This window comes from Sinocyclocheilus anshuiensis, unplaced genomic scaffold (assembly GCF_001515605.1).
Source record: "Sinocyclocheilus anshuiensis isolate Anshui unplaced genomic scaffold, SAMN03320099.WGS_v1.1 scaffold669, whole genome shotgun sequence".
NCBI lineage: Eukaryota > Metazoa > Chordata > Actinopteri > Cypriniformes > Cyprinidae > Sinocyclocheilus > Sinocyclocheilus anshuiensis.
In genome coordinates, this window is record NW_015536499.1 from 579356 (window position 1) to 592667 (window position 13312).

Genomic DNA, 13312 nt, shown 5'->3' on the forward strand with positions numbered 1-13312 from the left:
TTTTTTTTTTTTACTTTTTTACGTATGTAATTATTTATTTTACCTACAACAGTAATCTTAATGAATAAAAATACAATTAAAAATGGCAAACAAATATAGTAATAATAATAATAAACTATTAAGATGACTTAACATGATTTAAAATAAGACTGAACAAGCATTACATAAGCTAAAACCACAAAAAAGAGATACTTATTTTAATTCACATTTTCTTTGAAGAACCATAGTCTTAGAACACCTGAATATATAAAAGGTGATCAATTAAGTCTAATTTCTAGACCTGGGAAAGTCCTGTAAAATAATAAAATCTTACAACTCCATGGGCAGTTTTATACATTTATGAACATACATTTGCCAAGCTTTAAAATATTTCACTGGGTAGAAATTGTGCATAAAACATTTATATCCAGTAAATCATGAAGAACTGGAAAAGTTGGCCAGTGGGTGGCCTAGCAGTTGAACAGGTAGAGAAGCACGGTTCGGCGGCAGGATGAACTTACTGAACTAGTGATGATATGATGATATGATGATATGAAGCAGCACACTGAGAAGAAACAGTTGCAATAACAGCCCGTTTAATTGTAAGGGTCAGAAAGAGGGCAGAACATCGTTGTGAAAAAAAAAAAACTAAATTAAGACAAGAAACCTTGAATAACTTTAGAAGTGGACTTTAGGGAAATAATAAAATGCTATAAAAGTGTAGAATATGACCTCTTTAAATTGGCAGTGGAAATGGTGTTTATTTATTTATATTTTTTAGACTTTCTATCTCTGTCACCGTCCCCCTCATTAGATCTCGAGTTCGGAGCCCCTCCAGCCGTCATGTTCTGTCTTCAAGCTCATTTTTCTCCCTTTATAAGTGGTCCAATCAATATTGATCAAAAGTATTACATAAATAGATTTGTCACCAGTGCATAGAGATGCAGCCATTTAAAGGAATCATTCACATGCAAGTGAGCAAGCAGAGATAGATTTTTATTTTAGGTGAATTACTGCTTTGTTTTGTATCCGTTTAATATGTACAGAGTAGCATTTACATTTTTTAATTAAACTGTTGCTACCAAATTTTCTATTAAAAGTCTGTTGTCTTATGGAGGAAGTGTCTGAATGAATGAATTAATTAATGAATAAATGAATTAATTAAAAATTCTGTTATCATTTACTCATTAACCTTCATGTTGTTCCAAACCTATATAATTTTCCTTTAGACCAAAAAATAAATAATTTGGCAAAATATCTAAGCTATTCTTTTTCATACAGTGAATGCGAATGAGGACTGGTAGTGTCATATGACTTATAAGTATTATATTTCAAACATCTTTGTATGAGAAAGAAACATAAATAAATAAATACTTGATACAAAACAGCATTGGTTTTTATGTTGAACACAAGTCAAACGCAATGAATATTCAGAAACAGATTTTCTGTGAATAATGATTTAAATTTCCTTCAGTTTCTTCACATAAAGCTATCGAATTACTTTAGAAGACCTGAAATACTGCCCACGAGTCACATGGATCACTTTTATGATAGTTTTATGTAATTTGTTGTCAGCTCGAGTCCCCATTGACTTTCACTGTGTGGAAAAGAGCAGCTTGAACATTCTGCTAAACATCTCCTTTTGTGTTCCACAGCAGAAAGTAAGTCACAAAGGTATGAAACAACACACGGGTGTGAAAATAATGAGAGAATTTATATTTTTAGATGAATTTACATTTTTAGATGAAGTAACCCTTTGTTAGCTTGATCAAACTAGATGGATGTAGTGCATCAGACGATGTAGTTTAATGCAAGATTCTCTCACCGGCTCAAGTCTCTCTGCTCATCGCATCTTAATCTGTTATTAAACTGCAGTCGAGGAGGCTGTGTTGGTCCATCTCTGTATTATTTATTGATGTCTGTGAATACGTCTGAGCCATTAAACACTCTGCTTGTCTGCGTTTGGTCCTGAGGCGAACACTATGCTCAGAAAACCTGCCTTTGAAGTGCTAAAGCCCCTGAGCGGGAGCCCTTAACTAAAAAACAACCCAAACAGGACTTAACAAGAACCAAACTAAAGAATTAGCTTCAGCGACAGCAGCGGTTTACAGTGTCTAATAGAACACAAAAGCAGCTTCGACAGGACGCGTTTCTGCAATCACTCCATGCTGTAGATTAGCACCTGAAACTCAAATCGCCTGTGACTGCGAATCATTTATCCTCATTTTTATTAGAACTACATCTCTTGGATATGTCTATGAGAAACAAATCATGAGAAATCATATATTGTGGCTGCTTGCGGTATATGTTAAAGCAAAAATCCACAAGAGGCTGTGCGCAGAGAGCTGTTATTAGGCACAAAGTCTTATATGATATTATATTAATAACAATATTATGCGCACACACACACACACACACACACACACATACACATACACACACATACATATATATATATAAAGTACTGTAAAGTACAGTTAAAGCAACGTATTATATAAAATGAAGAGCTAAACAGGATGGAATTGCGACAAATTAGATTTTTATGATAAATTTGATGTAAAATGAATATTGTGCATTTTGTTTGGATTTGTTTGCATGCTCTTGCAGTCAACGTGAAATGTCGCTCAAAACCCATTTTACTTGATTTAATGGCTTTATAAACTTGATATATTAATTAATATTAATATCTAACTTAATTACTAAATAATTACAAGTTATATTGTAATTATAATTTTATATATGTATAATAAACCGTGGCTCAATCAAAAAAAATTGCAATAATTTTGCTGTTAAAGTCAACCTGAAATGTCACTCGCAACCCATTTTACTTCCATAACCTGATGTAATCATTATACAAATAAACTTGGCTTGATATATTAATTAATAATCAGTAATATTAATATTTAACAATAATAATTACTAAATAGAGAACATGGCTGTGTTTGGAATGGAATACAACCATACTACATACTAAATACTAGTATATTACATTATATTACATTCTTATAACATATAGCATATTATATTGTAATATTTATAAAATTATTTATTTATTAATATTTATAAAAATGTAAATGTATAATATGAATGCATAATTTATCATATGAATTATTTATATGAATTTAATTATAATAAACTAAAATTCTAAATATATTGTAATATACTATATACTGTATACTCCAATAGTTTAAAATATCATCCAATCTAACTGTAAGTATATTGTAATTTGTATTGAACAAAACAGCAATAAATTTGTCAATCAATCAATCAATCAATCAATCAATCAATCAATCAGTAAATTGCATTTGTTTGCTTGCTATTGAAGTCAGTCTGAAACGCCACTCGCAGCTCATTTGACTTCCATAATCTGCTGTATTTCAGAGTCATGGGACTTGATTGAATCCTCTGGGATTTGATTGGACGTCTCTATATGACAGGTGGTTTGAGGGAGGAGGGTGACGTCAGCCAACAAGAAAGGTTTTAGAGTCTGACATCCCAAGTTATATAACGAAAACTAACTTTATTTTCATCTGAACAACACACGCACGGATGAATCCTGAACAATAAGAGCGGGAACGTAAACAGGGTTGACTCTGATTTCATGTAGGCTACACTTCGTTAAGTATTCACTACATACTTAACGAAGTCCATGAATGATGCATCCACCTACACCACAGATCTGGACTCTCCATCCTCGGCGTGCCGGTCATCTCCAATCCCGCCTCAACACCACCGCCTTCCTTATGCTTTTGATATATAATTCATCCAAAACACATTGCATTAATAAGCCGTATGATCATTTTGTTGACTGCGCACTACAGTAAGTATATTAATGTAGTTGCAAACAGTGGACATCAGCGTTTTGCGAATTGTGTTCCAAACATACAGCGAGAAACGCCGGTTTCTTGCGTCTTCGCAAAAAACCCGATCCTCTCAGCAAAGCGACCGCAACAGCCATGACGGATCTCGCGAGGTTCAAACAAACTCATCAGCTATTGTCTATAACAGTAGGGTCGCATGGGCAACAGACAATAGGATCCATATGTTGATGAATTTCTGAGCCATATGGGATAAATAAAAACTGAAAAATGAAAGACGGAGGAACAGGCGCAGCGAGATGAATCTGTCTCTCCAGAAGGCGAGTGCGGAGGGAAACAGGTTTGCGAGGCGCTGCCGAGCTGCGGGAGGGACGGACGGAGAGGAGGTGGGGGTCTCTCCGAGCGTCTGCTACGCCGGCGAATGCAAACGAGGCAATCTGCTCGACTTCGTACGGGAGACGAGTGAAGAAACGCGAGTGAGTGCGCGCGGCGGGATTGTCAGGTGATGACGGCACTCACACAAACGGCTACCTAATGACTCGATTTATTCAAATGCTGCCCAGTTCCTCCAAATGGTGTCTCCCAGCTGCATTTCCCCTCGCAGCTCTCGCTCTCTCTCTCTCAGTCTGAGTGAACGTGGTGTTTAAGGGTCCTAATCCCTCGGAGGGACCCTCGCATCTCGACACAGCGGCCCGCGGGAACCTGCGTGTTGCTCAAGCATCTGATCAGTCTCTGAAACAGCTGCCAGATCCGTCGAGATCCCGCTAACAAACATCCCGCTTGTGCTTTAACAACAGCGGCTGATAGCTGCGGGAGAACGCTAAGTGACTGTGTTCAGAGTGAGACACCAGTATATTACCTACCTAATAACACTAATGATCACTTATTCATTGATAATATTTAATATTATTTATTAAATAAATAATTATTACTAAATACATGGAGAACATGGATGTATAATACAATTTGTGCAATACAAGTTTATATTTACAAAGTAATACAAATTATATTGTTATTTACATAATACACTCTAAAAAATGCTGGGTTAAATACAACCCAGTGCTGGGTAAAATAGGGACAAACCCAGCAATTGGGTTGTTTTAACCCAGCGTTTGGGTTAAATGTTTAACCCAACCTTCTGAGTAGTAACCCAACCGCTGGGTCAAAACAACCCAGTCGCTGGGTTTGTCCCTATTTTACCCAGCACTGGGTTGTATTTAACCCAGCATTTTTTAGAGTGTACAGTTTGTGTAATACAAGATTTGAAAAAGGCTGTAATACAAGCTTATGTTTACAATTTAAATATATTTATTTTTGCTTTTTTGTGTTTTCTACTGTAATGTTACTTTGAAGTGGTATGTATTTTAAAAAGCACTATATAAATAAAATTGAAATATGAATTAATACATAATATTAAATATTAAGTAATTACTAATAATTAAATATGAAATAATTACAAAATCACTAAATAAAGAACATGGCTGATATATATATATAGTATGTAATATTATAATATTACATACAATTATAAAATAACAATTACTATGAATTGATAGTTTTAGACAATATTAGATTACACACACACACACACTATATTGTTATATGAATATATAGTAATTTATTTAGAATACAACTATAAGTACTACATACAATAAGTATAATTTAATAATTTAATTATTAAACTTTATTTAAATATTTAACTAACCCAACTTTTAGGTTAAAAATTTAATGTAAAAATTTAACCCAACGGTTGGGTTAGTCCATATTTGACCCAAAGTTGGGTTGAAACAACCCAGCATTTTTTAGAGTGTAATATCGCGCGTCACATGTTAGCGCTCACCTTGCAAAGGGTGACTGTTTTCATCTGTTTGCTAATATGTCAAACAAAAGTGTAAATACTCACTGTTTGTTTATGAGCTCAATTGAAAGCGTTGATCTGTGACGACAGATTTTCATGTAGAGTCTGATGATAGAAATGAAAAAAACAAAAAAAAACAACAACAATGTATGTTTGAAATGAGGGTGTGGAAATAAAAGCATGAAATAAGCAAGTCTATAATACAAAAGAAAAAAAAGAAATCATTAAACGCAGCAGTGGGTTTGTCGTAGGCGGGAGCGATTGCGATCCAGAGATCTTCTACATGAGATAACCTAATTCCCCATAATCCCTGGGCAAATATGACTCCAGCTAATCTCTGCATCAATATTTGCCTTCCGTTTTTAATTATCACATCAAACAGAGTGGAGTACGATCAGAGCGAGCGCCATTGCTAAGCCGCACAACATTTTTAGTGTTGTCCTGTTTGCGTTGCATTGACATTTGGCAACAACAGCGAGGGATTACTTGGCGTTCGACATACGGGTCGCCAGAAAACTCAGCGGTGACCAAACTCCAAATGTACTTCCTCAACCACACGCTATCCAGGGTTTTCCTGAAGTTCCCTGTGATTCAGAGTGGAATGGAATTATATTCCAAGAAGTGCATATACTGTAACTACCACACTCTCAGAAAAATAGGTACAAAAGCTGTCATTGGGGTGCTTCCCAAAGTACAAAAGCACATCTCTGTACCTTCTTTACCCCTAAATAGAGCATATTAGTATCTTAAATGTAAAATTAGTACTTCAAAAGTACTTATTAGCCAATAAAGTGTACATGAGTACCTTTTGAAATGATACCACTCCAGTCACAGTTTTGTACCTTTGTTCTAAGGTCAAAGAAAAGACAAAGTCACAAACAGTGAAGAGCAGAATGAGAAAACAGGCAGACGGAAGTCGGTTCTGATAGTTTGGATTCACAAGAGTTTCTGAATCTCACTGAAGAAACAGATGAACACAATACATATAATGTCCGGGACTGTTCCTGTGCTCAGCAAGTCGCAGTGATTTACACAGCGTTGGGATTTATAGCGCTTTGAAAGAGCATAATAACACTTGCAAACATAATAATCAGCTGGAAAAATAGAGAAAAAAAATCCCTGCCTTTGTTATCTTACAATTACTATTGTGTACTTTATTGCATAATGGGTCTCAACAGTGCAGTTAATGGTATTACTGGCATAAGACCAGCACTTGGCTTGTAAATAAACATAATGGCACTTTTTAATAAATTACTTCACCTCGACACAACAATAATTTAATCACCCTTATGAAAGAGGGACAGGTTGACAATGCTGGATTTATGATGTTATAGATTAGTCATCATCATTACTCTTGGATCTGTAATATATTTCTCAGATGAATTTGCTAATGTGCAGTCGCTGGCTAAAATGAATATTGGCCGGCTACCGCACTTTTAAAATGCTGGACCGCGTTCAGGATCTTTGGAAAGCAGAGAGACGGGTTTCATATGCTCAGATCTCAGGCCTCGCCGATGCTTGGCTTTGCATTTATGGCGTTTGATTTAAGTAACCTCGCTTTTACCTTAAAATACTGCTTTTATGTTCTGTGTTCTGCATCTTTGAGATTAATAAAATGGGTTGAGAACTTCACTTTTTGGCCTCAGAATATTTTAAGCGCAGGCTTTTATATTTTACAATTTCTGTAAGACTGCGAGTTACATTTATTGAACACAGAAACAAATATATATAAATATAAATATATATATATATATATATATATATATATATATTTTTTTATATATAAAATATGTAAATAAGTAACTTTTATATAAATATTTAATTATAATTAAATATTTTAATTAATTAATTAATTAATTCAATAATTTAGTATAGACAGATAGATAGACAGACAGACAGACAGACAAACAGACAGATAGAACAAATAAAAGAAGAACAAAAAAAGAAAACATTCCATGACATATACTTTCATTTTTTAGTCAATAGTCTGTCATATTCATAACTGCGGCAGCTGTGGTTTTTATATGCTGTCATCACTTACTCCTGTAGATTTTAATAACTGTATATTGTTTTAACACATGTGAATTCAGTTCTCAAAGACGCTCTCAGGTTTAGTAGCACACAAGTTCTGCTGCAGACAAATATAAATACATGATTTGACATCGTCCTGGCACCTGATACCCGATCACTTGCATTTCCTGTTTATGTTCTGACTGATCAACATGAGTCTGCTGGTGTCCAATTACCCATGATTCACTCGCTCAATTAAATCATTAATGAAAGCATGAAAACAAACAAGACTGTCTGTGTGTGAAGCCTGAGTCACTTTGAAATAGGACTACCAAAAAACAAACAAACAAACAAAAAACAGTATTATATGGAATTAGTTTAACATAAAATTTTTATGTTATTATTATTATTATTATTAAGAAAGTCAGATACTTCTTTTACATATGTGGTACTTGGTGAATGTGAGAATAAAATATAAAACAGCAGGTTTATTGATGTTTCTATAACCTAACAGGTGTTGATGAGCGTGTCACACAGCTGCATCTGATTGGCTGATTGGCAGGTACTACTGGCTTATTAATTAAATCATCTTCAGCAATTAGCTTGAGCTTTGAGACCCTGTATAATGACAGTCATTGCCGAGAGTGTGTCCATGACACTGACCCTCCCCTGTGCCTCTAATGAAACAAGAGCCCATTAAAATGATTGTGTGTGTGTTCATTATAAAGTCAGTGATCAGACGGCTGAATAAGACTCACCTACACGAGGAATGAGAACCTGCTACAGTCTCACAAACACTTACTGCATTATATACACACACACACACACACACACACACACAGCATATATTCAGAATGATACAGTCAAACCATTAACATGTGCTGTATCAAGGGAAAGCAACCTGATAAAACTTCACAAAACATCCATGAAAATTTTATCACACCCTTTATTCTTAAAATCATATGTCCCTGTAATGCTGCTCTGGGATCAGATGTCCCATATTCATTCTCTGTTCATATTTGCTTCTACTATAGTATATACAGTCTATGCCCATATGTTCTGATTCGCTCACACCTACATACACTATATGATGAATCACACTGGGAGATTCACAGACTTTGACAGCAGAGCTACACTTTGTATTACTTTGTAGCGGGTAGCAGAATTTCAAAAATCAAACCTATGATCTACTGCATTGATTGTAAGATGCGTGTTAATGCAATGCAGCGGGATGTGTTTATATGAGTGGCAATAGATTCACTCACATGCAAGCGGCATATTTGAGTATGAAAATAACAATAAGCAGTCAGGATTACTCTCTCTAATTTGATGTGTTAGATTATAATTGCATTCGCAGGAATTCATCACTTTGTATACCTTATATGATCATATAAGAAGTTATGAATAATATTATGAATTATAGATGGCAAAATCATGGCATTATGAGTAACCTCTTTACTGAAGGACACATGAAGACATGCTTGAGAAAGAAGAGGTTATGAATACTTTATTTGTTTAAGGCAGTGCATAGAAAAGGGAAAAGGAAAGAAAATAAAAGTAGTAAAAAAGACTGATGGGTGGTAAGAAAATTAAATAAATATATAGGTGAAGAAAGCACAACAAATGTATATACTACTTACTGTTGTTCAGGGCAGTGCAAGGAAAAAGGAAAGAAAATGCAAGAAGTTAAAGACGTGGATGGAAAAAGAAAAAAAAAAGACAAATAAATAAAAGGAGGAAAAAATTAAAAGGTGAAGAAAAAGAAGCAAAATTCTTAGTCCGGAAACATGCAGTGAGACACACACGAGCAAAAACAAACAATAAATCACTATCACACACGACTGGTGTAAGAACAGCCACACACACTCTCCTCTATTGTTGTGTGTGTGTGTTTGCTGTATAAATCATGCTGACATCAGCGTCGGTGAAAGTTGCACCATAGCCGGCGCGTGCTGGAGTCCTTCAGCGAGACCGACGGAGAGAGCGAGAGTGAGACAGGAACAGGAAACACGAGTGAATGAAAGAGAGCGGGGGAGATGATCACTTCGACCTGGGATAACCGATTCCCGTTTTATCATTCCATGACATTCGGTGACATTTAAAAAGCCATTAACGCCAGTGGCCGTCGCTCCCGCACATCCTCCTGCAGAGAGACAGAGAGCCGCGTCCACTACCGTGGATAATGTGATCATGTGTGGCTGGATTAACTGATTACAGTGACATCACACACTCATCACGCCTCAAAAAGACAAATGTATGACATCATCACCTCGTTAGATGGCATACTGTACTGTGATACCACGGCCAGAAGGGCCTACATTCATCACACACACACACACACACATGCACACACACACATGCACACACACACATGCACACACACACATGCACACACACACATGCACACACACACATGCACACACACACATGCACACACACACATGCACACACACACATGCACACACACACATGCACACACACACATGCACACACACACATGCACACACACACATGCACACACACACACACACACACACGCACACGCACACAAAATGTCCTCATAAATCACCTTCTCGTTGTAATACCTATGTCATACCCATGTCATTATACAAATTTGTGTCCTCATAAACCACATAAACATGCACACACACACACACCCACACACAGAAACACACGCACACACACACACACACACACACTTGGTAATAGCAGTGTCTATTTTGTTGGCACATGAAAACTATACAAACTAAAATTACACAAAACTAAAAAATCTCATCAGTTTATGTGTTCAGTAGTTAAATCATTGTTAAATCATTTAAATAATGAGGAAAGTCCCAATGACAGTGACTAACTTTATGATTTATGCCGCCTATAGAAATGTGAGCATCACTTGTCATAATGGAATCTCATCATTTCCCAGAGACTGACATGTTCACACTGATAAGCACTTGATGGAAACAATAAGACACAATCTATTCCATCTTTTCTGCATTATAATTGTTGCACATTCTTTTTAACCAGTCTTTTATTTCCATTTCTGTTAGCTGGCTCTAGTTCTTTCTGTGGTCTGGGTTGGATAGGGTGCGTGTTCAAACGTTAAGTGTGTTACATTACATTAAGCTGATAAATGTTGTTACATCATGTTACCATATGTAACATGATGTAGTGTAACATAAGGTGACTTTACATGACGTTACCTTACTTCACATTATACTTTGTTTTGTAATGTAAATGTAAATTACTTTATATGATATGATTTTGGAAAATGCCGTAGCTGTGCAGTTGTTACCTTATGAGACTATTTTTATCTGATATATTACATATTCTATTTTATATAAAAAATAACTCACATTGGCACATGAAGCCAATTTTTTTTAGATTGTCAGAATGTTTTCTTTACAGTTTACATCATGTTATGTTATGCTGTTACATCGCTTTATGTTAACGTTATTATATAACTTGACGTGATGTTACATCCCTTGATGTTGTCACTTTACATTGTTACGTTATTTTGTGTTATGCCACATTATGTTACATTACTTAAATCGCTTTATTACATCATAGTAATTGCATGTTGTGTTATTTTATGCTGTAACGTTCCAGTGCATTCGTTCTGTTACGTCGCCACATTGACGCTGTAACATCATGTTAAATTGCACATTGTGTTGCGTTATTTTATGTTGCGTTGTTACGTTGTGCTACGCTCCAATGTATCTGTTGTTACGTCGCTACATTGTCGCTTTGTTACATCATGTTGTTCTGTATATTGCGTTAGACTGTTCCATGATTTCTTGTGTAATGTTACATTGGGTAACACTTTATTTTAAGGTGTCCTTGTTACATGTACTTACCCTTACATTGTATTTGTTCTACATTGTTGCATTACGCTTTATTGTAACATCTTTGTTACATTGTGTTGTGCTGCTGTATCTTGTGTTGTATTACATTGTTGCATTATGTTATGTTCCTTACATTTATATTTATTTTCCTTTATGACTTATAAGAATTATATTGAAGTTGCTATTTAAATAAAAAATATTGCAGATATATATAACATTAATAAAAGGTCACTTAAGTGTGCTTAGACTATGTTTCTTAACATACTTTATCACAAAGTGCACTTTTTAAAACTGTACTTAAAATTAATCTGCAGTGTCTGAAAACATTACATTCAGCTGACATTTAAGATTATTCTTATAAAGCATGTTATTTATGTAGTAAGTACTCTGAAGTTACTTCTTTTTTCACAAGGGCTATTAGTCCTAAATACTGCATGCAACTTATAAACCTTTATGTAAATCTAGAATCATTTTTTTAAATGGCTCATAACTGTCATTGTGACGTCAGAGACACCAGATCAGCCCAATCTCTGTGTGAATGACAGATGGATCTGATAGGATCGCAACACTTGTATTAATGAACAGCCATCAGTCAGTGCTAGTCCTCAAATCACGATGTGGCCATTACTTCCTGTCTCATGTGACTAATCACAACGTGCGATGGATCACAGAGATCAGGGAACGAGTCTGGTCACAGCTGATGTAAAGTTGACATCAATCATGACAGTGAATGAGCTGCAAATTGTGGAGATGATGATTTGTTTGTATGTTGATGTGGCCTAGTGGTTGAAGATCTGAGCGAGTAACCCTTTAACAGTCGATCCACGAATAATTACCACTGAGCCCTTGAGTGAGTCATTTCAGAAGGTTTTTGCGTGTCTCGCAGTCGATCGTGGTGTGACAAATTTGAATATGTGGAAGTGACATGAAAGAGCTGTGGCAGAGGGATTTTTTGAGAATAACTATTACATTTCTGTGTTTCTCTCATACGTAAGCCAGTCAAAAGTCTTGGAATATAGAACATAAGACTACGTTTATGGAGTTATTTGAATATTTTAGGATCTTGACAACCCCAGTCCCCACTGACTTTCATTGTATTGGAAAGAGCAGCGTGAACATTCTGCTAAACCTCTCATTTTGTGTTTTACAGAAAAAAGCACATGTAAAATACTTTACATTTAAAGTTAATATATTTTAAATGTACTAAATTCCAACTTCATCATTACAAATATGTAATTACAATTACGTTTAAATACATGACAAGTTCCAATAGCAATGACATTAAAGTATATTTCAGTTTACATAAATGCTTGCCTGTACATTCGACACTACACTTACGAAAGACAATAGAAGTAATTATGAAATGACATAAAAAGATGTGCATAAGCCCTACTTAACTAGGTCAAAAGCACCCTAAAGTTCTAAATTTCTAAATAGATGCAATTAGTTGCATCTAAATTTAAACTATAATGCATTTTCATTTAATTGCAATTAATATGCCTGTCTGAAAATATTACATCCAGTTCACACTTAAGTCTATTCTTTTAAAGTATGTTATTTATTTAATAAGTACTCTAAAGTTACTTTTTCAAAATAGATATTTGTCCAAATACTGTATGCAACTTAAGACCTTAAGACCACACTGTATTCTTGTCTGTATCTTAGATTTGACTGTGAATAACAATGAAATTTCTTGAAAAGTCTGTTTCTTGCACAAAAGCTAGTCAAAAGTCTTGGAATATAAAGCATAAGACATAATATATATATAATATATATATTATGTCTTATGCTTTATCTGTCAAGCTATA

General features: G+C 35.0%; 1 protein-coding gene across 2 annotated transcripts in view; it reads right to left on the reverse strand.

Moving 5' to 3' along the window:
* The window catches only part of LOC107688821 (transcription factor Maf-like), an 80252-nt gene that overhangs the window by 8599 nt on the left and 58341 nt on the right, over positions 1–13312 (reverse strand). The window contains exon 3 of one of the 2 annotated variants that reach the window (XR_001634272.1): positions 5701–5760. The exons of the other annotated variant lie outside the window; for it this stretch is intronic. The gene's annotated coding sequence lies outside the window, so the exon portion shown is untranslated. The remainder of the gene's footprint in view (positions 1–5700; positions 5761–13312) is intronic. 2 annotated transcript variants of the gene reach the window in all.